We start from the raw sequence: 27,914 nt of genomic DNA on the forward strand, positions 1-27,914 counted from the left end.
TCAGGTGTTAGGGCCTTTGCTCCCCCTGCCTGGAATCCTCACCCTCTCACCTTTCCGGAGCAGTGGGATTTTATTCATATTCAAGGCTTTGCTGACCTATGAGCTCCTCCCATGACCCCGCCCTTCTATCTCAAGGATTTTTGCCTCTCTCGTGCTCCCATTCCACAGTGTGTGGGACTCACAAGACATAGTGATGGGAGTTGTAGGCACTGGTTTCTCTTTTTACCTGCACTCTGCTGGCCTTGCTCATAGCAGGTGGTAAACAAACATCGGTGGAATGAATGAGGAGATGAATGACTCATTCTCAATTCGTGGCTGCTGTGGGGGAGATATTTGTTCCACATGGGACCATATACCCACTGGCTTTGAAAATGGGGACATTGGGGCAGGAAATGGGGACTACATGAGCTAAGTTATGCATCTCGAAATAGAACAGCAAAGAGCCTGGAACATTCTGGTTGGGGGGGAGGAGGGAGGCTGTTAACTGGCTGTCTCAGAGTTTGGAAGGGAGGAAAGAGACCTGGGGGGGTGGAGGGGGCGTGGGGGGGAGAGGGGGATTTCAGGAGAGTGCCCTCTCTGTGCCTCATCCTCCCTGTCATCACAACATGCAGTCTCCAGCCTTCCAGTCATAATGGAATACGCTGTGGGGGGCATTTGACCCTTATTGATGGTATATGCTTGGCCCAGTATCGCAGAGGCCCCCTGCCCTGCCTGGCTCTGATGCCCGAGGCCGCCCGGGAGGTGCCACCCTGCACTGGGGTGCGCTGACCTCAGGCCTTGTCACCCTCCACCCTCCTCTCTCAGTGCCCTTCCCTTCATCCCTGCAGACACAGCCAGCAGCTGCCTGGGGCTTGGCCAGATGCCAGGGGGCTCCAAGAGCGGATTCTCACAGGGTCAGGTCAGGTTGGAGGAGGAGTAGAGAGGCACTCTCTAGGGGACAAAGCCAGGCTGGGGAGGCAGGAATGGAGAGGCCCAGGGCTTGGGAGGGGAGCCCCGGATGAGAATGGGTCCCAGGCTGTGGCACCTGCCGCCTTGCAGGGTCACGGGCACCTCTCTCTCTGGGCCTCAGGTGTCACAAGCTGTGGGCCCCCAGGGGGCCTGCAGCCCAGGATTCTGTGCTTCCCTTCTCTGCCTCTCTGGAGGCTGCAACAGATGCATATTAACCTCCCCATCCTCCTCCTCCTCTGCTTTCTCTCCCCTCCCTCTCTTACTTCTGCCCCTCCAAGTATTTACTGTCCACCTGGGTCTAGATTATCCCCTGATTAAGTGCCATTTAGCTGTTGGCTGCCTGTTCGCTCAGTTTTATAGACACATTCAGCATGGCACAGAGGCCAAGGCCTGATTTTGGAGAGGGAGGGTAATGAGAACAGAGCACAGCGGCGGCCCACTTAGATTGGATTTTAATAAAGTTTCCAGCTAACCTAAATCATCCTCGTCACAGGCTGCCTAGAGACCGCGGCAGGCGACTGTCAGCCCAGTGCTGCCTCCCCAGGCTGGGGCAGGCAGGAGGGTGCAGAACTGGGGTCTGGGGGGGGTGGTCTGGGGGAGCTGCCTGGAGGCGGGGGAGGGGGGCCCTGTTGGAGAGGAAGTGCCCATCCCCAGCAGGAAGACCCTCCTCAGGGGACAAGGGTGAGGCCTTGGTAAAGTGGTAAAGGCTCTTGGAGGGGAAGCCTATCGCCTTCTCCTGGAGCAGCTGTTAATTAGTTGCAGATGATGAGATAATTCATAAAAATTAGCAGTGATTTCCTTCATTGTGTTAATATCACCGGGCAATAAAACTGCTGTTAAGGATGACTTTTCTCTGCATCGAGGAGCAGGATGTCAAGGAAAAAAAACAGCCCTCCACAGGGGTGGAGGGAAAAAAAGGAAAACAGGACCTCAGAGAGAATGACGGGGGGAGCAATTTCCAAGCTTTGGCTGGAATCATCGGAAAGAAGTCAAATTGAAATGCAAATCCTGGTGTCTCTCGGAGCACTGGCTGGGAAGAAATGCATTTGGTGGTGTCACCTTGGCGTTGATGGGCAGACAGCCGGGGCTGCAGGGAGGGCTTCCCTGGCTGCTCGGTGGAAAGAGAAAGATGGCAACAACCAGAGGCTGTGGCTTCAGCTTCTGCCCTCAAGCGGGCCCTTCCAGTTGGCCTGGAAATTTCCAGGAAAATTCTCCAGAGAGGGGACACCCTTGCTGTAGAGGCCTAGGAAGCATGATCTAGCCTCCATCCCATCCCTCTGCATCCTCTCCCCGAGCTCTGGCCACTCTGACCTGGTGTCCTTATCTTCAGTGTGGCCAGAGCTTCCTGTCTTAGGGGCTGCACACATGCTCTGGTCTTTGTCTAGAATGTTCTCTGCCTTGCTGCATTTTTTTTTTTTTTTTAAATCTGGCCAACTCCTATTCATCCCTTCAGTAAAATATCATTTCTGCAGATAAACCTTTGGACTGTATTTCTAGTTCCTGGCATAGTTCCCACATTGTATATAGGGACTGATAGTGGCTAAAGAGTATTTCCCTGCTTAACCCCTTCCCTGGTTGCCTGTTACCTCTAGGATAAGGTCCCAACTCAGTTGTGTAGAGTAACAATTTTACAGTAGAATGAATTTGCTAGGGCAGCCGTAACAAAGTACCGCAGGCTGGGTGGCTTATAAGGGAAAAGTCTTGTCTCATGGTGCTGGAGGCTGCAAGTCCAAGATCCAGGTGTTGGCAGGTTTGGTTTCTCCTGAGCCCTCTGTCCTTGGATTGCAGATGGTCACCTTCTCACTGTTTCTTCACGTGGTCTTTCTTCTGTGCATGTGCTTTCCTGGTGTGTCTCTGGGTGTCCCAGTATCCTCTTCTTATAAGGGCACCGTTCAAGTTGGATGAGGACCCACCCTAATACCTCGTTTTAATTTAATGACCTCTTTAAAGGTGCTCTCTCCAAATACAGTCACACTCTGATGTATAGGGGGTTAGGGTTTCCATTTATGAATTTTAGAGGAATACAGGCCAGTTCATTACAGTACCCCATGTTATCTGACCCCTGCTTACCCCACCAGTCACAGTGCCATCTACCCACCTAGCTCTGCGCTGTGCTTGATGTGCCCTGAAAGTGCCATGCTTTTCTACCTGCCACTGCACCCAGAAGGCTTTTGTCTGAAATGTCCAAAATGCAATTTGTTTATTTGTTTGTTTGTTTATTTTTTCAAAATGCAGTTTAAATGTTGTGTTCCCCTTGCAGAGCTCCCTGATACATTTTCCCTTCCTCCAAGAGCTTATATCCTTCTTTTGTGTCATTATGCCTTATAAATACGTTTAGTGTAGGGGCACCTAGGTGGCTTGTCAGTTAAGTGTCTGAATTCAGCTCAGATTATGCTCTCAGGGTCCTGGGATGGAGCCCCTTGTCAGCCTCCCTGCTCACAGTGGGGAGTCTGCTTCTCCTTCTTCCTGTCCCTCTTCACTGATTGTGCAGTCTCTCGCTCTCTCTCAAATAAATAGAATCTTTAAGGGGAAAAATAAATACCTTTAGTGTAGCAGGTTTGTTTATGAGTATTTCCTGAACTTATCATGCTCCACAGAGTGGGTACCCCACCAGTTGTTGAATGAACAAATGAACGAGCAAATTGAAAGATCAAAACATAAAATAATAATCAAAATCAACAAATAATCCAGGCCAGAGATGATGTTGGCTTAGATTAGGGGGCTGACAGTGGAGATACTGAGAAGTAAACAGTTCTTTCTGAAGCTGAATTGACCAGTCTTGGTAGTAGATTGATGTGGAAGATGAAGGAAAGGTCAAGGAGGACCAGGTTTCTGGCTTGAGCAGCTAGGAGGTCAGAAGTATCATTTTTAAGAAGGGAAACAATGGAAGGGGAGCAGCCCTGGTTGAGGTGGAGGGTATGTAAGGGGAGATCTAGGATTCCATCTGGGAAATGTTAAATTCTACTGACCTTAAAGTGGAGATGTCAGGGAGTCAAATGGAAATAATGTGATATTCAGAAGGGAAGTCGGATGGAGATATAAATAGGGGTGTTATTAGCAGTCTTCTAGGGAGAAAACAATGTGGAGGGCCTACATCTGAGCAACCTGAAATGTTTGCTTAGAAAAGAAGGATGATCAAGACTCCTGGGCCATTTTGCAAAATAGACATAGTCTAGTGAATCCATAATAAACTGCAAAGTTAAAGTATACATGAAGAGCGCTTGGGTGGCTCGGTTGGTTAAGCATCTGACTCTTTTTTTTTTTTTTTTTTTTTTTTTTAGCATCTGACTCTTGATCTCAGATCTTGATTTCAGGGTTGTGAGTTCAAGCCCCACATTGGGCTCCACACTGGGCATGGAGCCTACATTAAAACAAAACAAACATTAACTAAAATATGTATGAATCTCAGCCAGCCAAAATATTTTAACTGGCAAGAAAGAGTAGAAGTTGTGAATTTATTGGCTAATGATGCTAAGTTAGCCACAGGAAAGTCAACAATTGTCTTGAACAACCAGCATGTCTTCTGGTGACCAGCGGACACTGTGTTATGCATCCTGCCATGGGTGAAGTAAGTGAAAGCCCTGGAGTGTCTATTTGCCAGGCTAGAAGAAGTGTTCCCTAGTGATGTGTTAGATGATTCTCAAGGGAGAAGTCACAAATGCAGATGTGCAAGTAAGTAAAGAATTTTTTCAGACCATTAACATTTTCTGGTAAGCATTCTTTGTTCCTGAGAAGAATGAGTGAAATATGCGATATGCATTTGATCTCATTGATGGCCGATTGATCCAGTCACTGGTTCATTCCCAATATTATGAGCAAACTGCCAGTCAAGGTTAAGAAGATAAAGGATCGTAGTTGATCCCTGGCCGCTGAGAGCTTGTGGAGACAATATTAATACGTGTGAAAAATTGAAGGACCATGCACGACAATCTAATAACTAGAGTAAGGCAAAACATATCTTAAGTGTCCAGTGACTAGTACAGACAGTATATGGTGTAAGAGCCTAGCAGAGGGAGCACTCGCCCTCGCTGTACTGAAGTACTCAAGGGATGCTTTTCTGTGCTGACCTGATCCACTTGTGTATCTTGGAAGAGTGAATAAAGGGTGTTCTCTAAGGCCTATAGGAAGTCCAGAGCGGATGGAATCTGCAGTTCTGTGGAAGATGACTTTTAGATCTGCTGCCATCTGTTGGTGAGTGTGGAAAGGAGCCAGGAACGTGGTCCTCAGGTGGTAACAGACAAAAGCTGCTAAGAAGGGCCAGGTGTTGTTACCTACCTGTCTGGGACAAGTAAGCCTTGGTTTGGACCATTGTATTAAAAATATGGTTCTCAGATCAGCGGCATTGACATTGCGTGGGAATATGGAGACTCTCAAGCCCTGCTCCGGACCTACAAAACCAGTATCTACAAGTTTAGCCAAATCCCCAGGTGATTCTCACAATCATTCCAGTTTGAGAGACACTGATCTAGTCATGGCGATAGAGGAATCTTTTGGAGGTGCCTGGGTGGCTCGATCAGTTAAATGTCTGACTCTCTATCTAAGTTCAGGTCTTGATCTCAGAGTCATGAGTTCAAGCCCAGTGTGGAGCCTACTTAAAAAAAAAAAAAAAAAAAAAAAAAAAAAAAAAGATCTTTTGGGCTACTTCCTAGACCCTCCTCCTAGCAATTCTGATTGGTGAGACTGGGATAAGACTGCGAAATTCATATTTTTAATAAATATCCTCAGATGATTCCTGCCATCAGGAACGTTTTAAAAGCTCTGCCTCAGATGTGGCCACATCTTGGGTTAGGCTGGCTTTCTCACCATGCGTACACCTCGCCGTAGGCTTTCTTCTCTTCACGAAATCCTTCTGTTGAATCTTCGCCGCCAAAAAAATGGTACTTTCTTGGTCGTCAACTTATCCTTTTTTACCTCTTTCTGACTGGGGTGGTCTTGACTACCTTTTCCTTTTTGATCTCAATTACCATTCAGATCTCTGTTGATCCTGGTTTCCATGAGACCAGGATCTTCCTTCTCCTGACTCCCTCTCACTTTTTTTTTTTTTTTTTACTCCTAACTCTTTCTTCATCTCTTTTTTTCTGGTTACTCTTTTGTTCTTGAGCCCTTTATGCTTCCCTCACCCTTTCTGGGCTGTCTTGTCCACTCTGTGGCTGTAAATACCATCTCTGTGGAAATAAGTTCCAGGGCATCTGCAGTCCTATCCCTCTGCAGCTCCAGCTGTGTGCAGGAGGTCCCACATGTGTGGTAGTGCCACTTAGGCCGTGGATCAGTAATGCCACCCTTAGGCAGCAAATGTATGGGCTTTAGAGCCAAACACACTTGGATCTGAATCCTGCTTTCCATGTGCCAGCTGAGGGATCTCAGGTAAATTAATTTACTTTTGAATCTCAGTTTACCTCTAAAGAGTGAGATTAATAATACATGCTTCAGAGGATTATTTCCAAGTCCAGTTGGGTAATGTATATAAAATGATACCACATAGTAGGTGCTTAATAAATACTCGTTTCTTTTTAAAAAAAATTTATTCATGATTGGTAGATCTGTCGAACTGAACTCAATTCCTTGTACTGATCTGTGTTTTCTTAGCTCTGTGTCTTTGCTTCGAACTCTTCCTTCTCCTTGGATTATTTCCAATTTTGTTGTCTTTCAAGGCCAAAATCTGTTGTAACTTGGCCAAGACTGTGATCAACTCGATCCCAAGTCAGCTTTCACACAACCTATGCTTCTTTAACTATCACTCTGATGGTACATAAGTCACTTTATACCTTGCATTGTAACTATTTGGGTACATGACATCTTCCCTATGAGACTAAAAGCTCCAGTCAGTCTAGCTTATGACCTTACAATAGTTTTATTCTCTAAAAGGCCTAGTGCAGTGCCTGTCCATGCCAGAGAGTTCAAATGTCCTATCGGTAGGGGATGTGCTGCATTGCCTTTACTTGTGAAAGGAAATCATTATTCTCCCTTACATATACTAGTGGAGTGTGGAGAATCAAAATAACAGACTGTCCCAACATTACTGCTGTTGGATTTGGAAGGCATTGAGGTATTTGTGCTTCAAATTTACCTTGCTGATTATGTTTCGTCTGGCATACATTAATGTGGGTTTGAATTTCACGAGCGTGCGCCATCTGGAAAACTGAAGGGGATGATCCAGAAGCATGCTGAGCAGTGGGAGAAGCTAGGTTAGGATTTTTGATTGTCTGGGGATAACCCGCAGAGTGAATACTCAACCCCAACATAACTGAGCATTGACCGTTTCATTTATTATTCCTCTCTTAGCTTTCTCTGGTCAGAACCCTTTATGACAATATCAGCATCAGTCAAGGGCACACTAATTACCTATCAGAGCCATAAAATACTTCTGGTGATGGAGCAGAAACATTTGGTTTCGAATTGATGTCAGACTGTGACAATAATGGTACCTTACATTTGTATAATGAGTGGTAACTTATAAAGAGCTTTCACTTATGTTATTTAATTGTCTTCTTGATGCCATGAGGTAGGTAGAGTAGGTCTATCCTATTTGACAGATGGGGAAACCAAGGCTCAGAGGAGGTAAGTGACATCCCAGGCTCTCTTAGCTAGATATAGGCAGAGCCAGGGAACAGAGCCTGGGTCTTTTCACTCTTGGGTCCCAGTGCTTTCCCCCACTTTACCATGTTCCTTAATAAACCTCTAGGTCTTGGCAACATTTATTATTATTCACTTGTAAAATTTCCAGGCGATTCTTTTAATAGTTTATAATTTTCTAGTGAAATTCTCTATTTTCATCTGTTTTCTACATTTTCTTACCACTTTTGAGCAAATTTATCACAAAGTCCTTTTAACTCTGATATCTGAATCACCCATGGGTCTGTTTCTATTGTCTGTTGTTTCCCCCCCCTCTTGGATTTTGGTCATATGATTCTATGTTTGGGCATGCCTAATAATTTTTTTTTTTTAATTGAATGCTAGATGTAGGCTGTAGACACTGTGACCTTCAAGAGAGTGTTTTACTTTTTGCTAGGCAGAGTACAACCAAGATATTAATCCAATTAAAACCGAACTGAGTCCAAGCTGGGTTGTGTTTTGATAAGGTTTAATCTACTTCTGAGTCACCCCTTTCCGAGGAAATAGCCAGCATTAATTGAGAGCTTGGTGTGTTCACTGATTCCCTTCTCTGCTGGGTCCTGATTCTAGTCTGGTCTCCTCGGTGGGGCCTTGAGACTGCAGGAAAATCTGTTTTATAGAGGCTTTCTGCTTAAGCTTTTTGTTTGTTTGCTTGCTTGCTTGTTGGCCTTCTGCTCTGTTCAGTGGTAGAGCTCTATAAATGACCTCAGGGGATAACCAGCCATGCATTTGAGGCCCCTTACATTCCTAATTTTCTCTTTGTAGTCCTAAGTCTGCCAGAAGCTCTCTTGGCTTTTTTGTCCTCTAGCAGCAGCCCTACATTGGTGCAAAGCCTGGACTCCCAGCCTCTCATCCTCTGCCCAGAAATGGCAAAGCCCTCCAGGTTAGAAGCAACTACAGAACATCAGCTCATTCCCCTCCCTTTCCACTCTCTGTCATTATATCCTCTCTGATCCTTGTTGCTCCAGAAGATCTAAGATGCCTTGAAACAGATGATTATTGTTTTTTATTTAGCATTTCTACTTGTTCTCAGTGGAAGTATTGATCTGCCACAAACTAGCCCATCCTACTCGGAAGTAGAAATCAGGTGTTTATTATGAATGTATAAAAGCCACAGGATTACAAGAGCAGTTCTTAGCTGGGGGTCTTGGTAGGTGGCCCAGCCAACTAGGGGTGAACCTTCCTTGAGGCATTCTCTAGAGTCTCTGGGCTGCCCAGCCACGAAGAAGGCAGGGAAATGGATGGGTTGTAAGCACGTGCCCAGGAGGAAGGCATTCATTAGGCTGAGGAATGAGTGTTCGGCAAGCTCAGGAGGCCTCACTACTCCATCAGGTTTCTAATGATTTTGTCAGAGTGTTAATCCCCCGGGTGAGCAGCAGCATTTTGATATCAGCAAACAGATTGTGTTTCAGCCCAGATAACCCAATATGGAGTCCGAACTGAGTCCTGCATGAGAGCAGAAAACAATTCATCATATTTTAATGGGGTGGAGAGAGGCTAGGCAGGATAATTTACACTGGAAATAGGGCGTGGGGGCTCACAGTGAGGGTGGGATGGTGGAGAGGCACTGGACATGGGACTGGTCCCTACGTGTGCCCCAGTGGAGTGTGCTTGTGTGTGTCGGTGTGAAAGAAGGAAACTGTATGCACAGAGAGCACTTCAGGGACCTTCCCTTCTTCATGGAGCCCTTTCTGAGCACCCAGTCTGGACCCGGTCCTGGGAATACAGAGATAAAGAAGACCAAAGTCCAGCCCTTAAGGACCTCACAGTCTGATGGCAGAGGTCAACATGTAACCAGATGACGAATAACAGTGGTACAGGTGCTGGGTGGAAGAACGTGCCTGTGGCATTGGGAGCACAGAGCAGGGACAGGGCTTGGGTGGGCCAGGAAATGCTCCACTTGACCTCTGAAGTGAGGTGGATGGATGGGATGCAGGACATTCCAGGCAGGAGGAACAGGCTGAGGAAATGGGCTGCTCCAGGATTGCTATAATATGCCCATGATTTGGCAGAAACAGGATTCCCATGGTCTCTGCCACTGCCCTAGTTGGGTCCTTCTGACCTCTTGCCTAGGAGAACCTTCTATCTGCTTCCAGTCTCTCACTTCTTGAATCCGATGTGCACGTCAAACCCATGTTCTCTTCTGAACACGCAGGACCTAGTCACTGTTGTTCACAGCTCCAGGACTTCCTAGGGTTTCTCTCATTCTTAAGGTAAAGTAAATAATCCTTGGTGTGTGTTAAGCCCTTCCACCTTCTGACCCTAATGTATTTTCCTTTTACCATCCTCCTCTGCACCCTCCCTGGCCCTACGCTGGGGCCCTGTTCCCTGCTCTAGTTTTACTGGGCCACTCACTCTTCCATAGACAACCAGCGTTCTCCTGCCCCCATGGCTTTGTTCATGGCATCCCTTAAACCTGATGAAATATATTCTTTACTCAAGACCCAGATCATATGTCACCTCCTCTCTGAAAACTTCCCTGAACCTCCCCATCAGAATGATTCATTTCTCCTCTGAGTTACCTGATAGTTTGCTCCTCTGTTAAAAGCCATCCCATTCTGTCTCTCTTTTCGCTTTTTGTGTTCCACTGGTAGCAGCCCGACCTGTGCCAGGGCAATCTCCTTGAAGGCAGGGAAAATGCCTTTTTCATCTTGTAGCCTCACAATGCCTGTGTGTTCCTGGTCCTCGATAAATATTTATTGATTGAATGAATAAATGAGTATTGAATGGGCTTTCCATGTGTTTTGCTCCAGGTGTCTCTTATTGTAATTAAAGGTTTGGTTTTTTTTTTTTTTTTCAGTCAATTTCAGGCAAAAAGCAAGATAAATTTTATGTGAGCTTTGAGAAGAACTGTAAAAGTGATTTATGGCTGGGTGCAAGGATCTGTGCAAACAGGTTGGGGAGATGCTCAGCGGCAGCATCAGCTGGGGCTCCTCGCATCACTCCAGACCCCCCGGTGCAGAGTCACAGCCGCTCTCAGCAGCCATGGCCAAGGCCCGGGGCCCTCATGCTGAATGCACCCCCCACCCTCCTGGCGTGTGAGAGGCTTTCATGTGTGGTGTTGAAGTGCTGGATAAAAACGCTCGCTCTGAGAGTGTGTGAAGGTGCTGATGAGTAGCATCCCCATACAATACTGTGCAGCCCCGTGTTTGGCAATGGTCCTTTTGTGTGGGGCTTGTGGTCTTAGGCACATTTGCACTGAGGGGGATACCTCCTGCCTAGCACATTCTGTCACTGTGACCCTGGCAAAGCCCACGCGGGGCTCACACTTGTGACCTTGGCCTCCTGGCCTCCCGCTCTCACCAGCCGGGCCAACTGCCACAGCAGGAGCTGGCTGCACCTGTCTCTATTTCAAGAGCGAAGTTGAGGCTGGGTAGCCGGAGCCAGGGCCCTGCCTGTCGTGGATCGGATGCCTGGAAACAGCCGTTCAGCGTGGAGAGTGAGAACACCTTCTGAGCAGCCAAGATGGGTCCCGAAGGGGCCGTTTCTCCCAAACAGGGACAACAGCCCTGGGACCTGTGGCTTTTGCTTTCTGATGACTTGGCACCAACAGCCAGGTGCCATCTTATCCCCCTACTGCCCCCACCTGCTGTTGTTCCCAAGGTCCAGATTTAACTTTCTCTTATTTTAGTTTCAGGCCATTTCTTCTTTTAATGGTGTCCCAAGCTGCCTGAAATAATTCTTGCCCTTCTTTTATGTGGCTCTGTCTCGCATATTTATGGGAAGTTATCATGTCCTCATAGGCCCTGGTTCTCTGGGTTCCACATATTATGTGCCTTTAACCTCCCTTTATAGGTCAAGCCTTCTAATTCCCTTAATCATTTTTATTACCTTCCTTTGTATTCAGACTCTCTCCTTAGCTTCTTTTAAAAACAAGGATGCCCAAACTTCAGAATGCATTCTAAGAATGACCCGAATCCAGGGGCAGTCAGGGACCTTGTTGTGGAGGCTTTTTTGCTCCTTTTTCCTGATGATGCTCTTGTGTATCTCTCGTCATACTTTGGCCTCACCATTCTCCAGTCATCTACCCTAAACTTGACCTTCCCAGGCAATGGGCTTATTCTCACAATGGCCCAATTCCCTGACTTGGGAATGAGGGATGAGGTGATGGGGATGAGGCAACTTTAAGAGTGCAGAAATTGAGATTGGGAAGAGGCACGAGCCAGCAGGTGCTGAGCGCCTGTGATGTCCAGGGCACGGTGTGAGACATGCCACATACAGCATCTCCATGATTGACACACGACCAGGTGAGATAGACATTCTGCCTCCTTTTGACAGTTAAGGAAACTGAGGCTCACTGTTATAAAATAACTTACTGTAGGGCGTATAGCTAATAAATGGCACATGTGGGATTTGAAGTCAGGCTCTGTAAGATGACCCCAAACAGCCTTTCTTTCCACTTGACGCAGCCTCCTCCAGGAAGGTAGGAGAGAGGGTTTTGCAAAGGGAGCATTTTAACTCAGAGGAGCACGAAGGCAAGGACTCTGTTTCCTTTGTCTTCGTTGAACCCAGATTCTGGGAGACCAGTGCCTTTCTTTGGGCATGGTCTGATAGGAAAAAAAAAAAATCCAGATGACAAATGCCTTTGTTTTAGACCAAAGGCCTCTTCCAGTATCCTGGACTCATGTTATTTCTGGCCTCCTGTGCAGTGGGATGAGTGTTCCTCCAGCTGCCCTGCCACTGGCCTCAGGGGCATATTGGGGTTACTCTTGTACTCCCGACACCCCTACAGCTGAGCTGGATGGAGAGCATTCTTTATCCTTGAGTTTGAGAATTTTCCCCATAGGTTGATGCTGTACCCAAACTTCTCCTGCTCCCTACCGGGGCTGCCAAGAGTGTGCCCTCCTGTGACCTGTGCATTGGATTGGCCTGAGCATGGCCCCTGTGTGGGTGGCCTCCCATCCCATCCTCTATGAGACCAGCCAGGCAGCAGAGGGATGGCATGATCGCCCAGCAAAGCCCCCTAGCCAAGTTTCAGTAGCCCCGGGTATAATGGCTACCTTCTCTGTTGCTTGGTGGAAGGTGAGGAAGGGTCTACCACCATGCTGGTGCCCCCCAAGCCCTGCCTTACCTTGTCCTGAGAGTAAATACACAAGAGCAGTGCCCCATCAGGAAATGTCAAGGGAAAGGCTTGGCTCTTCCAGGGTGGAGACACCCCTCCCTCCAGAGCATACTCAGCTCTGGGGAAGATTTCTGAGGGGGTCTTGGTTCTCAGAAATAACCACATGGGAGCACATTTACTCACTTGAAACCCAACTATGGTCCTTATGCTGATCTTTGAGCTGGGCGTTGGGGAGATAGATGAGTAAGATGCAGGACTTGTTTCCAAGGAGTGAGCAGTCTTGTGGGAGAGATGACACATAATCAGATCATGACAACCCAGCATGGCAACTGCAGGGATGGATATTTGCACCTTGAACCAGAGGTCAGGCGCCCAGCAGCCTAGAACAGGAATGGGCAGAGCTAGGACTCGTTTCTAAGGGACATGTCCCCTGAGCTGGGTTTAAAAGAAGACTGAAAAGTGGGTCAGGTGAAGGAGGAGGATGTGCCACAGAAAACTAAAAGGTAGGACAGTCAGGGAGGTGAGGCTAGAGAAGAACCCAGGACCAAGTCATGGAGACCTGGTGTGTCAGAGAACTTTGGGAGTAACAGGGAACTCTTGAAGAGGGATTTTAGGTGAGAGGGTAGAGGACAGCAATCTACATGTTAGATAAGTCATCTCAGTAGTAAGATGGAAGGAATATTTGAGGGTGATACCATTTTAAAGAGAGAGACCAGTCAAGAGAAGGTTACAATAGTCCATCCATCCACCCATCCATCTGTCCATTCATCCTTTTGTGTAGGTATTTACCGAGCACCCGCTACATGTCTGGTACTTGGAGAGTGTCAGGGATACCGAGAAAGGTAAGAAGAGGTGGAGTCCTGCCCTCCAAAGCTGATAGAGGAGAGGTGAGGAAGCCTGGACCTGTCTTATAGAGCAGATAGAAGAAGGAAGATGAAGTAAGGAGTCATTTGGGAGGTCCGTTTAGTAGGATTTGGTCATTGATTGGATGGGGCGGTGGAGAACAAGGAGGAGGTAAGGATGTCTCACATTTTCTACTCCGGATGACTGCAGTGGCTGAGTCAGGAGGAGGTCTTCTGTTAAATCCTCAGCACCCCGATTAAGTATATAACCTCAGGAAAAGCAGTGTGCCTGTCACGCAGACTCAGCTGTGAGACAAGTTCAGTAGCACCATTTTCTCTTTGACCTCCGCTGCCTTTTATTTGCTCCTGTAAAAATGCTGGAGCCGCCGCTGGGTGCCTGGGTGGCTGGATGGTCCGTCCGCTGAGGCTGGCGTCCAGCAGGGGTGGATGGTGAGTGGTAGATGTGGGGGACTGCAGGTGCCCACAGACATCTAAGTAGAGACATCCAGCAGCGCTGGATAGCCAGCTGTGAAACGTGAAGGTCTGGATCCGAAGTACAGCTTTGGCATCAGCAGCAGAGGAAGCCATGAGAGCATGGCTGGTGGAGGGGAGGGTGGTATCAGAAGAGGAACACTGGACTAAATGTCAAGATACCTTGGCTTGAGACTCAGATTTGCCATTCATTCACAGTGTGACCTAAGCCCTTCTTGCTTGGAGAGCCTCGGAGCCCTCATCCGTAAAATGATCAGACCAGATCAGCCAGATGAGTTTTCCAAACTGGTATTTAGTGGTTAAATCTTCTGCTCAAATAAAATGACACACAGAATCCCCGTAGGTAAAAAGGCGGTCGAAACAGTTCATCAGGAGCTTGGGGTTTGAGCTCCCTTAGCTTCCAACACCCAGTCTGGGGAGCACACTTTGAGAACTGGAAATTAGTGAGATTTTTGAGCTCCCTTCTATCCAGCACCGGCCTCCTGAAGCCTGATTCATAGGTCACTTGGGTGTGGTTGTGTAGACACTTGAGTCTCCTGGAGGTCGCAGTAGGGCTAGCAGGAGGCTTGAGGGGATGAGTGGGGAAGAGGCAGCCTGGAACCCATTCCTGCTCCAACAAACTCAGGATAATTTTTATCTTTCTGTGGCCTCATTAAAATCCAAGCCCTTTAATTTGTTTCCCTCAAAAAAAAAAAAAAAAAAAAAAGGATCGAGAAGCAAAGAAGAGCAGCACAGACCATAAAACACTGCAGCCTTCTCCTAATGTTTCCCAGTTCCCTCCTGCAGTTTGAGTTCTTCCTACTTTATCATCCTCAGGCTTGATCACAGGAACTTGATTATTTCCTTTTCCCCTCCAGAGCGTTTAGGAAGGTTAAAAAAAAAAAAAAAAAAAAAAAAGATCCTGAGCCTCATCTGAAGCCACTTGTGAACACCACCCCTCCTCCTTTCAGAAGCCTGTGCTATTTATGGTCCATAGTCTCACTGGAGGAGACCCAGGGACCCCTGGCTAAGAGCCCTCGCCCCAGCACCCCCTCCAGGCCTAGAAATGGGGGAGGTCCCTCCCATAAGCTGGGCTGCGCCTGCAGACAGAGGTGGGTGACCTGTGTTCCTAGCTGTGAGCTTGCCAGCTGTTGCACGACCCCAGAGGAGCTATAAATAAGCCGGTGGCCTTCAGCTCTGGTGGCACTGGGCTTTACTTGGAATCATGCTGCCCAACCCCCTTCTAGCCTGTCATGGCATCCGTCTGCTCTTCCAGAGAGGCCTTGGCTCTCCCTCCGGCCAGGGTGGCTGCCGTGACCTGCCATGAAGGGCCTTGTGTGGCTCGCCTAGGGATCATTTCCAAGACACATATTTCACCCAGGCCCCCATGAGAACGACTCACTCTGTTCTCCCTGCGAAGTGAGAGAGCGGTTTCTCCGGCCACATCAAGACGTCAGCTTTTAGTGCCAGGGTGCTCGAGGCCATGCTTGTCAGAAATTTCATTTATGCAGAAGAGGAAGAGAGGTCAGCCTGCGGGATCTGGCCTGCCCACTGCGTCCTGGGCCTGGAAGGCAGCCACGGATGGGGAGGTGGAGATGGGCAGAGCCATCCTTGCCTCGTTAGCACGACCAAAGGCCTGTTTTGAGCTGAAGCTGCTGCAGGCCGACACCCTTTGTGATGGGGGTACGATGCGGTGTCATTAGCAGGGCAGCCTGGCTGGGTGTTGATGGGTCCTGCAGAGGCCCGGCGGGTTGGCAGATGGAGTCACCGCGCTCACCACTGCTCGTGGACCTGGCTGTGTGCAGCCCCCGGCAGGAGCATTCTGACATGAAAGCCCCAGAAGGGGCCTGGGGGGACCTCACACCGCTCATGCACAGCCCTGCTCTGTGGATTGGAAAAACCCGAGGCTCTCATGTGCTTCCACCTGGGGGCCTGGAGGCTCTCTCCCCCCTCGGCGCTCTTCCTGAAGCCCTTGTATCAGCAGCGGGCCTCCAGCTCTCCCTCACCAGCAGAGGGATGTGGGCTACCTGCTTCTGCAAGATGGGAACACCTCTGTGACTTGTCCTACAAATGACAATACAGCTAACAAGATCTAATTGGCTATTAAAGGAGAAGGAAACCCTATAGATGCTGCAGGCTAATTAACCCTGGTAGTGCAGAGCAAGAGGATGACTCTCTGTAGGGGCGCTGTGTGAGCATGTCTGTGCTGAAGTGGGTCTGCCCCAGTAGCACCCAGGGAGATATATGCCCCGAATAGCAGGCCTCAAGCCACCCACGTGGTGTCCTGAAGTCCTGCTGAGTGGGCAGGGAGGGGCAGCCCCATCCCAAGTCAGAGCCCAGAGCATCAGACCAGAATGGAGCCACAGAATCAGGTCCTGTGTACTCATTCTACAGATAAGGAAACTGAGGCCCACAGAGGAGGTAGGTAGGACTTACCCAAGGCTGCAAAGCTAGCTGGTTGACAATGGAGCTGTGATTGAACTTGGGATTTGGGAAGGCCAGTGTTCCCTGCCTCATGTCTGGGACAGTGTGTGAGGGTCCCCCTCTGTCTTGAGGTGTTCAGGGTCTAATGAGGGAGGCAGTCTCTACAGATAATTATAACCTGGTGTGCATAGCCTTGGAGTTACAGTCTGAGCTGAGTAGCAAACGCTCCACTATGTTGCAGGAAAGCTTCCTAGGGGAGGTGAAGTCTGGGCTCAGTTTTGAGTAAGATGGTTCTAAAGAGAAATGTCAGAGGAGGGCATGTGGCAGAGGAGCCCGGGAAGCTCAAATTCACATTAGGAGCCTAATGTGAGAGAGCTGAGGTCGGAGAGGGGCTGTGATGCCCTCTGTCCAGCGTGGAGTCGAGATGTTATCCTGGGTGCAGTGGGGAGTCCGTGTAGGTGGTGGCTTCTTCATATTTCTCTTTGGAAGGAAACTGGAGGCAGCCAGATGGACTTGGGCTGGCGGTAGGGCAGGGGCAGGGAGAGCTGGGATGAAGCCAGTGCTGCAGGCCAGGTGAGCGGTGTTGAGGGTTTGGCAAGGCAGTGGCAGTGGGGATGGATGTGCAGGCCAGGAAGGAGCCCCAGGGTGACTCCAAGACCTTGGCACTTTCAGCAGTGACAGTGATCCTGCTCTGCTCTCTGCACCGTCCTTGCCAACGGACTCCCCAGCTTCTAGGCTGTCACACCTGAGCAGAGGCCTTTAGAGGTCTTCTGGTCCAGCTCCTTCGTGTTTCAGAAGAGAAGCAGACCCCGGGAGTAGATCAGGCGTGGTGGGACTTCTCCCCACCTGCAAGCCTGGTGTCCAGCCCTTGCCCAGTGTGTTTGTGTGTTGCCTTCTGATAAAGAAGCTGCCTTATGCCTCTGCCCATCCTCAGTCACCTTCCTCCCCCAATTTTCCCCTTGGTCCCTCTGACTGTGTAGCCCTCCAGCCCCACCCAGGGCCAGCTCCGCCTTGCAGTTCAACTTAGATTCAGCGGCCAGTTCTATTCCAGTTCTATTCGTAAAGCAGGGACGGTTGGAGACCTTGGTTGGTCATGTGAGTGAAGGGGAACAGCAAAGCACAGCCCAAGACACCAGCCAACTCCAAACCCTAAAGGCCCGACAGCACACTGAGTTCTAACTTGTCTCACTAAGTGTGACCTTTGAGACACCGTGTGTTCCTTTAGCACACGCCAGCTGCCAGAGGGAAGGGTAGCTCCAGGGTTCCACAGGAGCTAGGAGTGAGTCGCAGAGCACATTAGGGCGAATTTACCTTATGCAGATTGGCTCTTGTGCACACTCCCAAGGGCCGGGGGTAGGGGGGTACCTGGGGCTGTTGGGTTGGGGCCCACCCCTCTGGGAAGGGCTGGAAACCATGAGTGGGGGCCCAGAGTGGTCTGGACAGCGGGTCTCACCCGCTGCACCTGTCCTGTCCTCCCTCCTCTTGCTACAGGCAACCCTGTCTGCTTTCCAGGCCCCAGGGGTAGGGGCGGAGTGGTTTGGCTGGAGCCAAAATGCCACTCACCTTTCTGGCTCTGTATGGTGCGGTGTTTCCCAGTTCGGTGCAATCCATTTCATAACAGATATTTTGAAACGTCCACTGTACTGTCCCTAAAATGAAATTCAGAGATACTATCACCTTTCTGCACACATGATTTAAAAACACATCATGTCCTAAATATAACCTAAAGGATAAATTAAAAGGAACTAACAGAATGTATCTCAATACATAAATGCTTAGGCATTACTACACCTATAGGGCAGAAATGTGCCCAAGTTTTCAGGAAGCCTCATGGGGCTCCTGTTAAGAACCACTAGCTTTGGAGGTAGAGGGACTTCTATTCAAATTCTGTCCCGGCCGCTGATAGCTGTGTGACCTTGGGCAAGTGCACCTCTTTGAGCCCCGGCTCCTCATCTGTGAATTGCACAGAACTGTGGCTGCACCCTGGGTGGATGAGGTCTTAACAAGATGCTGTATTTTAAAGCTCTTTACATGGCGCTGACTTCTCCCCTGTTTCTTTTGCTCCTGATACCCATCTCCTGGCAATAGGCATAATATCCTTACCCTCACCTTTGTTCTATACTTCACCTTTGGAAGCAATTTTGCTTTGTCATGCCAAGGTCGCCCGCTGCTTCCCACTCCCCATCCCTCTGCGGCTTGCAGCCAGCTCAGCAACCCAGTACCTGCTTCTTACCTGCCCTCCAGCCCTCCATCCCCTCCCCAGCCTCTGTTTGGCTCCACAATCTGGGGGCGGAGGGAATACACATCTCAGGAGCCCGTTTAACCCACCCTGAGTACATACATTTTCCTATAGTGTCAATGCATTGTTGTAATCAGGGGAAGTGGGTTCTTGGCTTTCATCTGTCCCCAGGGAGCTGTTGCCCCAGGTAAGAGTTTTTAATAAATACTCCATCGCCTTCCCTGCCTTGCATAATGGGGAGAAACCCTATCTGGCTCAGGGAAGTCTTCCTCACTGGCAGTTCCAAGCTCATACTGCATCTCATGCTTTATAGCTCCCATTGACACCAGATGCCAGTAGAACCAGTTGTTGCAGTTTGCACAGCTGCCTGTGACCCTCTGGCCCCCGGTGGCAAAGCGCTGTCCAGCTGCTCTGATCCTCTCTTGGTGGCTCCTCTTCCTACCCCCCCTCCTCCAAAGCCTGAGGCAAACTGAGGAAAGATTAGCCTGGCTCCTCCAGGGCTCCTGCCCTTTAGTTTTGGGACTTATGACCACTGGTGATCACTGCAGGCTCCACAGCCCCATGAAGGAGAAAGTCTATAACCAGGGCCTCTTGGTTCACTCATTCACTGAACAAATGTTTATTTAGTGTGTACTATGGACCAGGTACTTTTTAGGCACTGGGCATGAAGTGGCGATTTAATTATCCCTGCTTCATAAGGAATATAAACAATAAATCGTGTGCATCACATGTGTGTGCGCACACGTGTGTGTGCATGTGTGTTTGTATCTAGTCTGTTGGGGATGAGTATTAAGGAGGAAAATAAAGCAGGGAAGGAGATAGGGTCCGAGGGAAGGGGTGTGAATGTTTAGGGTGGCCTGGGAAAGCTTGAGAAAGTGACATTTGAATAAAGACTTAAGGGAAGTGACAGAAGGAGCCAAGTGGATGTGAGGGGAAGATCACATGGGGGGGGAGCAGCAAGTGCGGAGACTCAGAGGCAGGAGTGGGCCTGGCCTGTTCAAGGGCACAGCCCTGGGGCTGACGTGGCTGGTTCACTGTGAACAGTGGGGGCACAGCAGGAGGTAAGGCCAGAGATGTGGGCGTGAGGGTCAAACCATATGGATTCTTTAAGAGTAAAATGGGAACAGTCAGAAGGTTTTAGGCCAAAGCAAGGCCATGATCTGACTTAGATTTTAAAGGGAGCACTGTGTTGCTGCATTGAAAACAAACCAGAGGGGGCCAGGGAGGAAGCAGGAAGCCCGCTGAGGCAGTGCTTGCAGTTCTTTAGGTGAGAGGTGGGGGCGGCTTGCACAGGCAGTAAGATGCCGTGGAATTCTGGACGGATTTGGAAGGTAAATCAGAATTTCTCGATGGTTTAAATATGCGATGTGAGAGGAGGAAAGGGGATACGTGTGACTCCAGGCCTTTTGGCTTGGCTCTGGAAGGATGGAGTTGGCATTCGCTGGGACAGGGAAGGGGCCTGGGCTGGTGTGCGGAGAAGGAGCTGCCTGAGTTCAGCCTTGGGCCGAGTCTGAGATGCCAGCTAGGGGACTGTGCGCTGGCAGTTGGAATGTGCATCTGGAGTTCAAGCGACTGGAGTCTGCCTGAGATATGGGTTTAAAAGTTATTAGCCTACAGATGGTATTTAATGCTGTGAGAATGGGTTTGTGTGGCTAGAGAAGGGGACCAAGGACAAAGCTCTTCAACATTAAGAGATTAAAGAAAGAAAGAAAAAAGAGGTTAAAGAGTTGGAGAGGTGCAAGCAGGGCATAGTGGGAGAACCAGGTGAGCATGGTCTTCTGGAAGCCAAGGGAAGAATGCTCCTAAGAGATCCAGTAGCATGTAGACAGAGGCGGGCGGGATCACTCCTGTGGGGATTTTTGTTTCATTTTGCTTTTTATTATTCTTAAATTATTTTTAAAGATTTATTTATTTCAAAGAGAGTGTGTGCAGGGGAGGGGGGGCAGACTCTGCACTAAGCATGGAGCCCAACTCAGGGCTCGATCTCACGACCTTGAGATCATGACCTGTGCCAAAACCAAGAGTTGGCCACTCAACCGCCAACTATCCGCCTGAGCTATCCAGGCGCCTCTCATTTTGCTTTTTATTGTTCCACGTTGTTTTTACTCCATGATCACAGCTTGGGGAAGAGTAGTGGAGCCAAGGGTGGGGGTGTTCTGAAGGGCGCAATCCTGCAGGGAACAGTTGAGGGGTTGAGGGAGGAAGAAATATTGTATCAGAAGGGAAAGAGGAAGACACTAACACACCTGCAAGTTTGCCATCTCATTTTATTTCCACAGCAAGTTTTAGGGAGGTATTTGTAGTGTTATTCCCATTTTAAGTGTTATTCTTCATTTTAAGATGAAGAGAATGAGGTGCAAGGAGGAAACATAGCTGCATTTAGGTCTTGGACCTTGTTTTTTAGAAGCAGGGATAGGGAGGGACAGAGAGAGAGGAAGAGAGGGAATCTTAAGCAGGACCCTAACATGGGGCTTGATCTCAGGATCCTGAGGTCATGACCTGAGCTGAAACCAAGAGTTGGACGCTTAGCCAACTGAGCCACCCAGGTGCCCCAGGTCTTGGACTTTTTAGTCAGTGTTGGCGGATGGAACATTCAGTGGTGATGATGGAAGTGTTCTGTGTATGCTTGGCCCAATATTGGATCTATGGGCTACATGTGGCCATTGAGCACTTGACATGTGTCTAGTACAACTGAGCTGTCTTCTTAATTGTGTTTAAGTTAATTTAGATTTAAATTTAAAAAGCAACCAGTGGCTAGAGGCCATGTTAATGGACAGTGCCATTCTAAGCGGTGGAAACTGGATTTAAACTCAAGGCTTCTGACCCCAGGCCTGGGATCTTCTCAATCTGCCCTCTGCTTCCAAAGAAGGTGGTGCAATGTTCCAAAGAGGTAGTCAGGCCTGAGCTGGGTGAGATGTTTTGAAGAGAGCAGAGGGGGAGAAGGAGATAGTATATGTAAGCTAAGGGCTCACCTAGAGTTCTTGTGTGCGTTGGTCAGTTTCTAGGTTCTCCAAGGGGTCCTGAAGCCTTTAGCTCTGTGAGCTGGGTAGACCAGAGGGAAGACTATACCTACTACTTACGATTATTTGTAAATCCTGTCATCCATCCATTTCCTCTCTTTCTTGAAGCTTTCCCTGTTTCTTGTATCCCTAAGCAATTCCTTTGAAATATTGTTATTTAAACCTTTTTAGGGGCACTTAGGATGTACCTGGTGTTATTGTCACTGTCTCATTAATGTCCGTGTCCCACTTTCTGAATCACTAATAAACTCCTGCGGGCAGATGAATTATGCTGTGTCCTATTTCCTGTTCATGGTGGATACTGGATGGTGTGGTGTAAAGAGTGCTAGTCTCCATCATCATTGTGTCCTTAGAGCCTAGAGTGATGCTTAGAATATTGGGAGAACTCTATATATGTCAATTTAATAATTTAATGCTTAACCTTAAATTCATATAGTCTGAGTTCAGATTTCTGGGTTTCCATCCACCAGCTTTGTGACCCAGAGAAAAATACTAAGCTCTTTGAAACTCAGTCTCCTCTATCAAATGTGTTAACAGACTTTCTTGTGTTCCCATAATGGCTGAATGAGGTAATGACTATAAAGTTTTTTTGTATAGTGCTTGGCATCTATCAAGTACTCATTAAGTGATAGTATTTTATTATTTCTGTTACGGTGATGTGTCTTTGGTATATTTTTCACTAGATTGTGAACTTCTGCAATGTAGGAACTGTATTTTACTCACCATTGTCCTCTATAGCACTTACACAATGCTCTAAATATATTAGGATCTCTGGAAGAGCTGTAAGATTTATTGCATGCTGGACACTTCTGGCCCCAACTCAGGAGATGTGGCTGAATGAGACATGACCCATAGCCAACAGGGAGCATTTAGGTGAGCCCAAGCTTAGAGCCAACCTCAGAGCTTGTATCTCAGCTTGGAAACCTTATAATTTACAGACAGTCTCAATGCTTCTCCTCCCTAAGGGGCCATTGAATTTCCTTAGATTGCTGGACTCTCCTGGATAGTTCACCTACTAGAATGTAAGCTCCATGAGGACATTTTAGTCTGTTCTGTTCAGTGTTGTATCTAGAGTAATACCTACTACATAAATGTGGTAGATGCTCAATAAATGTTGAATGAAGGAATGTCCACAGATAGGCATGAGAAGCAGTATTTTATATAAGGATCTGCAAACTTTTTTTGGGGGGGTGGGGTAAAGGACCAAATAATAGATATTTTAGAGTTACAGGCTTTATCATCTCTGTTGTGATTTAATGAACTCTTCCATGATAGCACCAAAGCAGCCATAGACAAATGAGCAAGTCTATGTTCCAATAAAACTTAATTTACAAAAACAGGTGGCATGTGGTATTCCAGTTGTCCCAGCACCATTTGCTGAAGAGGTTGTTCTTTCACCATTTTGAATGTCCTAGCACTCTTGTTGAAAATCAGTTGGCCATAGATGTTTGAATTTATTCTAGATTTTTAATTCTATTTCATTGGTTTACGTGTCTATCTTTATTCCAGTACTGTAATGTTTTGATTACTGTAGCTTTGTAGGTATTTTTTGAAATCGGGAAATCTGAGTCCTCCAATTTTTTTGTTTTCCAATATTGTTTTGGCTATATGGGTCCTCTGCAATTCTCTAGAAACTAGAAGATCAGCTTTTCCATTTTTGTAAAGTGCCATTGGAATTTTGATAGGGATGCATTGAATTTGTAGAACACTTTGGGGAATACTGCTACCTTAATAGTATTAAGTCTTCCAATCCATGAACATGGAATATCTTTCCATTTAATTAGATTTTCTTTCATTTCAGCAAATTTTTAGTCCTCAGTATACAAGTCTTTCATCTTCTTCATTTAATTTATTATTAGCTATTTTATGCTTCTTAATATTAACATGAATGGAAATGATGTCTTAATTTCTTTTTTGAATTATTTGCTGGTATCTGAAACACAACTAATTTTTTAATATTGATCTTGTGCCCTGCAATTCTGCTGAATTTATTAGCTTTAGTAGTATCTTGGTGGATTCTTCAGGATTTTCTATACATAGAAAAATGTCAAAAAAAAAAAAAAAGAAAAAAATGTCATCTGCTAAGAATGAAGTTAGGCCCCTTCTTCACTCTATATACAGAATCGAACTCAAAATGAATCAAAACTCTAAGTATAAGAGCTAAAACTATAAAACAATGAAAAGAAAACAGAGGAGTATATCTTCATGACCTTAGACGTGGCAGTGGATTCTTAGATTTTACACAATAAGCATAAGCAGCAAAAGGAAAAAATAATAGAATTTCATCAAAATCAGAAGCATCTAGAAATCAAAGAACATTATCAACAGTTAAAAAGGCAATGTATAAAATGGGGGGAAAATATTTGCAAATCATGTGTTTGGTAAGAGCTTAGTATCTTAGAACATATAAAGAACTCAACAACAAAAAGACAACCTAATTGAAAAGTGGACAGTAGATTTGAATTGTCATTTTTTTCAAAGAAGATCTACAAATATCTATTGTCTGTGCTTGAAAAGATATTAAGCTTTAAGGAAATGCAAACCAAAACCACAATAAAGTATCACCTCACATCCGGTAGAATGGTTATATAAAAGAATAAATAAACATTTTTAAAAACCCCAGAAAATAACAAACATTGGTAAGGATGTGGAGAAATGTGAGCCTTTGTACACTGCGGTGGGAATATAAAATGGTGTAGCTACTGTGGAAACCAGTTTGGCAGTTCCTCAAAAAGTTAGCTATAGAATCACTGTATGGTCCACCAAATCCACTCATAGGTACGTGCCCAAGAAAATGAAAACACATATCCACCAAAAACTTGCATATGAATATTTATAGCATCATTAAAAGGTGGAAACAACCCAAATGTCCATCAATAGATGAATCAATAAGCAAATAGTGGTCTATCCATACAATGAAATATTAGTGAGCCATAAAAAGGAATGGAGTCCTGAAGCATTCTATGACATGGATGAATGTGGAAGTCAATCACAAAAAGACAAATATTTTATCATTCCTTTATGTGAGATATCCCAAATAGGCAAATCTATAGCGATAGAGTGCAGATTAGTGGTTGCTAGGGGATGGGGGGGGTAGGTAGGACATGGATGATTACTGAAAGGGTATAGAGTATTTTCCACAGTGTTGAAAAAGTCTTGAACCTAGAGAGAAATGGTTGCACAACACTCTAAATGCATCCACCAAATGCCACTTAAATGTACATTTTAAAATATGTGTATGAGGGCACCTGGGTGGTTCAGTGGTCGAGCATCTGCTTTTGGCTCAGGGCGTGATCCCGGGGTCCTGGGATCGAGTCCCGCATCGGGCTCCCCTGCATGGAGCCTGCTTCTCCCTCTGCCTGGGTCTCTGCCTTTCTGTGTATGTCTCTCATGAATGAATAAATAAAGTCTTTAACAATAAATAAAATATGTGTATGAAATCATATTAACTGAATGAATTTCACCTCAGTTAAAAAACAAGCCAAGCAGGTTGCACGTTTTGGCCCATGGGCCATAATTAACTGACCCTTATTCTACAGTTCTGTTTTCCAAACTGCAGGCCAAGACCCATTAGTAGTTGGGAAGTCAATTTAGTGGGTGACAACCAGCAATTTTAAAAAACTAAAAAAGAATGTACTAGAACACACTGGGGGCATCGCAGACTGTAAAAAGTTATTGTTTCATGAACTGTTCTTTCTGTTTTATACATATATTTAGGTATGTGGGTCTTGGTTAATGATGTGATATTTTTCCCTATGGGTCATGGTTAATAAAACTTCAGAGCCGCGTTTTACATAGTTCTGTGGCCTCTTTTTGGGGTCAAGTCCATTGCCAAAGTCTAAGGCCAAAGTGCATTTTCTGCTGGTCCTCCCTGGAGGCCTGGTGTCTCAGGCTACTGTTTGACTTCTTCCTTTGGCCACCTCAAGGCCTCCAGCATTGGATCCTCAACACCAGGCAGCTGCTTCCCATGTCCAGCCTGGTCTGAGCAGTGGGCAGTTCCGTGCTCATGGTCCATGTCTGGGTCCATTTGGTACCCACTCAGGAGAGACACAGAAACCTCTTCCTGCCTGTGTGCAGGAATCTGATGATCCACCTTAAAATCTATGCATCTCCCAGGAGGGTTTGAGGTCTCACCCTGATATCTGCCTTTAACCCTCCTACCATGTTTTTACCCCCAACCCTACCTACCTTTCTAGGCACTCTGTGTAGATTTCTTGTCAACATTCAGACCCAATTTTTTTCTGGTCTCCTGGCTGATTCAGTCCCAGTGTTTTGTTCATAGCTCTCATTTCCTGCTTCCCCACCTTCATCATGACCCTGTCAGCTGCTGGGGCTCTGAGGGGGAGTGGGTGTGGATGCACACATGGGCATGTCCTCATGTGTCTGTATGTGACCTCTGCTCAGCCCTGTCCTGGGTCACCCCCCTTCTGCAGGACACAGGAGCGTGGGTGCCATGGAGAAGCCACGCAGGGAATGGGGTGGAGGCTGGACTGTAAAGGCTGATAGGCAGTGTGTGTGGTCTTCTGAAGTTTTAGGAGCACAGGGGACCCCTTCAGGACTGGGGTTGATTTCTGGCCCAGGAAATACTCGACCTGCTGGGATCTTTATCACTTTACACAAACAGGAACAGGTAGTCTGTTCCGTGTAGTGTCAGAGCAATGTGGGAGGTTAAGAGAAGAGGGATTATGACCAAAGCCCTGGGGAACCATGGCTGGATTGGTGGCAACTAGTCCCAACAACTCTGTGGCTGCCTTCCCCGGAGGCCCTCCTGATTTCTCTTTGGTGGCCTTGTCTCTCCCAAGCACCATTCTTGTTTGTTCTGGTCACCGTGTTAACATACCAGATGATGGCAGCTACACCACATCTCCATGGACTGACATTGTGTCAGGCACCATGAAAGGAATACATAGCCATGGATCCTCTCTGACTCAGGGCTCCTGTTACGACCAAGCCGGGCATTTTTGTCTTTATCAATGCTGAACCCCTAGGCTTGGGTGAACTTGCCAGTATAGGGCTTCTTGGGAGAATGCTGCAGCATGATGCTCATTCACAGAGATCCGGAGACAAGGGGATCGAGAAAGTCAGGAAACAGGAACTCTAGAGAGCTGTGAAGGGGGTTAAGTACATGAGTTAGAACCATAGGCCCTGGGAGCTCTGAAGCTGGCAGCTCTTAATGTATCGGTTCACTGGCTAAGACCACTCAGTTGGCCACCAGCCTGCCAGGCACATCCCTTCTGCTCAGAGTGAACCATCAAGGGGAAGCCTGAAGAAGGACCTGTCTGTGTAGGCTGAATCAACTCAACCATCCCCTACAGATCCCACACATTTGTGTCTCTACCTTTATAACCTCAGAAACCCCTCTTGGTGACAGACTGGCAAGGGTTAAGCGGAGTGACTCAGAGTCTGGGTAACCATAATGACTTAACACAACCATGGTCATTTATTTAGCTCACAAATCTCCAGTGAGGAAGGCTCAATGGGGGTGGATTGAGAAGGCTCACCTCTGACCCATGTAGTATTGACTGGGGTGACCGATTGTAGGGTGTGCATGTGTGTGCACGTGTGTTTGGAACTAGACAGTCTGCTTCAAGATGGCTCACTTCCATGACTGGCAGGTTGTGCTGGCTGGAGACTCAGCCAGGAGTCTGAGGGAACAGAACTGAGGGCCAGGAACCTCTCTCTTCCCCTCCACATGGACCTCTCCATGTGGGCTCCTCCGCAGGCTACTTGAATGTCCTCACAGCCCAGTGGCTGCGTTCCAAGACTGCACAACCCAAAAGAACTATGCAGAAGCGTTTTGCCTTTTATGGTTGACCTAGAATCATAAAGCATCACTTGCACTGTAACCCCACGCCCACATGGACTCTAGAGGAGGGCCACAGACCCCACCAATGGGATGTGTGCCAGGGTCACATCTTAAGATGAGCATATGGGTTGGAAGATGTTGTGACCATTTCTGGAAAATACCATGTCCATATGAACCTCAGAGAAGGAAGAGTCATTTAGATGTTATCACATACTTGGAACCCTTAGGGACTTAATGACTTAGTAATGAGTATAAAGGCTAGGTGCCGAAGAAGTGGGTGTTGGCCACAAAGAACCTTTGTTTCTGCACAGAGCTTTTGATCTGCTTCTTTGTTCTATGTGGAAGACCCTTTGTGAGAAAAACACTAAATAGGATTTGTGTGTGTGGAGTCTCCCCACCCTCTCCCACATCTATCTCAGCTCAACAGAAAACCCTGATGAAAAATCCTGATCAGGGAGGAAGGAGAAATATCTTTCTACTGAGCAGCCAG

At 47.3% G+C, this 27,914-nt stretch overlaps 1 protein-coding gene and 1 long non-coding RNA gene across 3 annotated transcripts in view; one reads left to right on the top strand and one right to left on the bottom strand.

Moving 5' to 3' along the window:
* GRIK4 (glutamate ionotropic receptor kainate type subunit 4) overlaps positions 1-27,914 on the top strand; it is a 423,105-nt gene that overhangs the window by 146,656 nt on the left and 248,535 nt on the right. The window lies entirely within an intron of this gene.
* Positions 7,804-15,549, bottom strand: LOC140631124 (uncharacterized). The gene is made up of 4 exons (XR_012028777.1): positions 15,338-15,549; positions 13,652-14,807; positions 12,806-13,002; positions 7,804-9,006 (listed from the first exon to the last, which is right to left on the bottom strand). It is a non-coding gene; the product is annotated as an uncharacterized lncRNA (long non-coding RNA).

The sequence above is a fragment of the Canis lupus genome, chromosome 3 (genome assembly GCF_048164855.1).
Source record: "Canis lupus baileyi chromosome 3, mCanLup2.hap1, whole genome shotgun sequence".
NCBI lineage: Eukaryota > Metazoa > Chordata > Mammalia > Carnivora > Canidae > Canis > Canis lupus.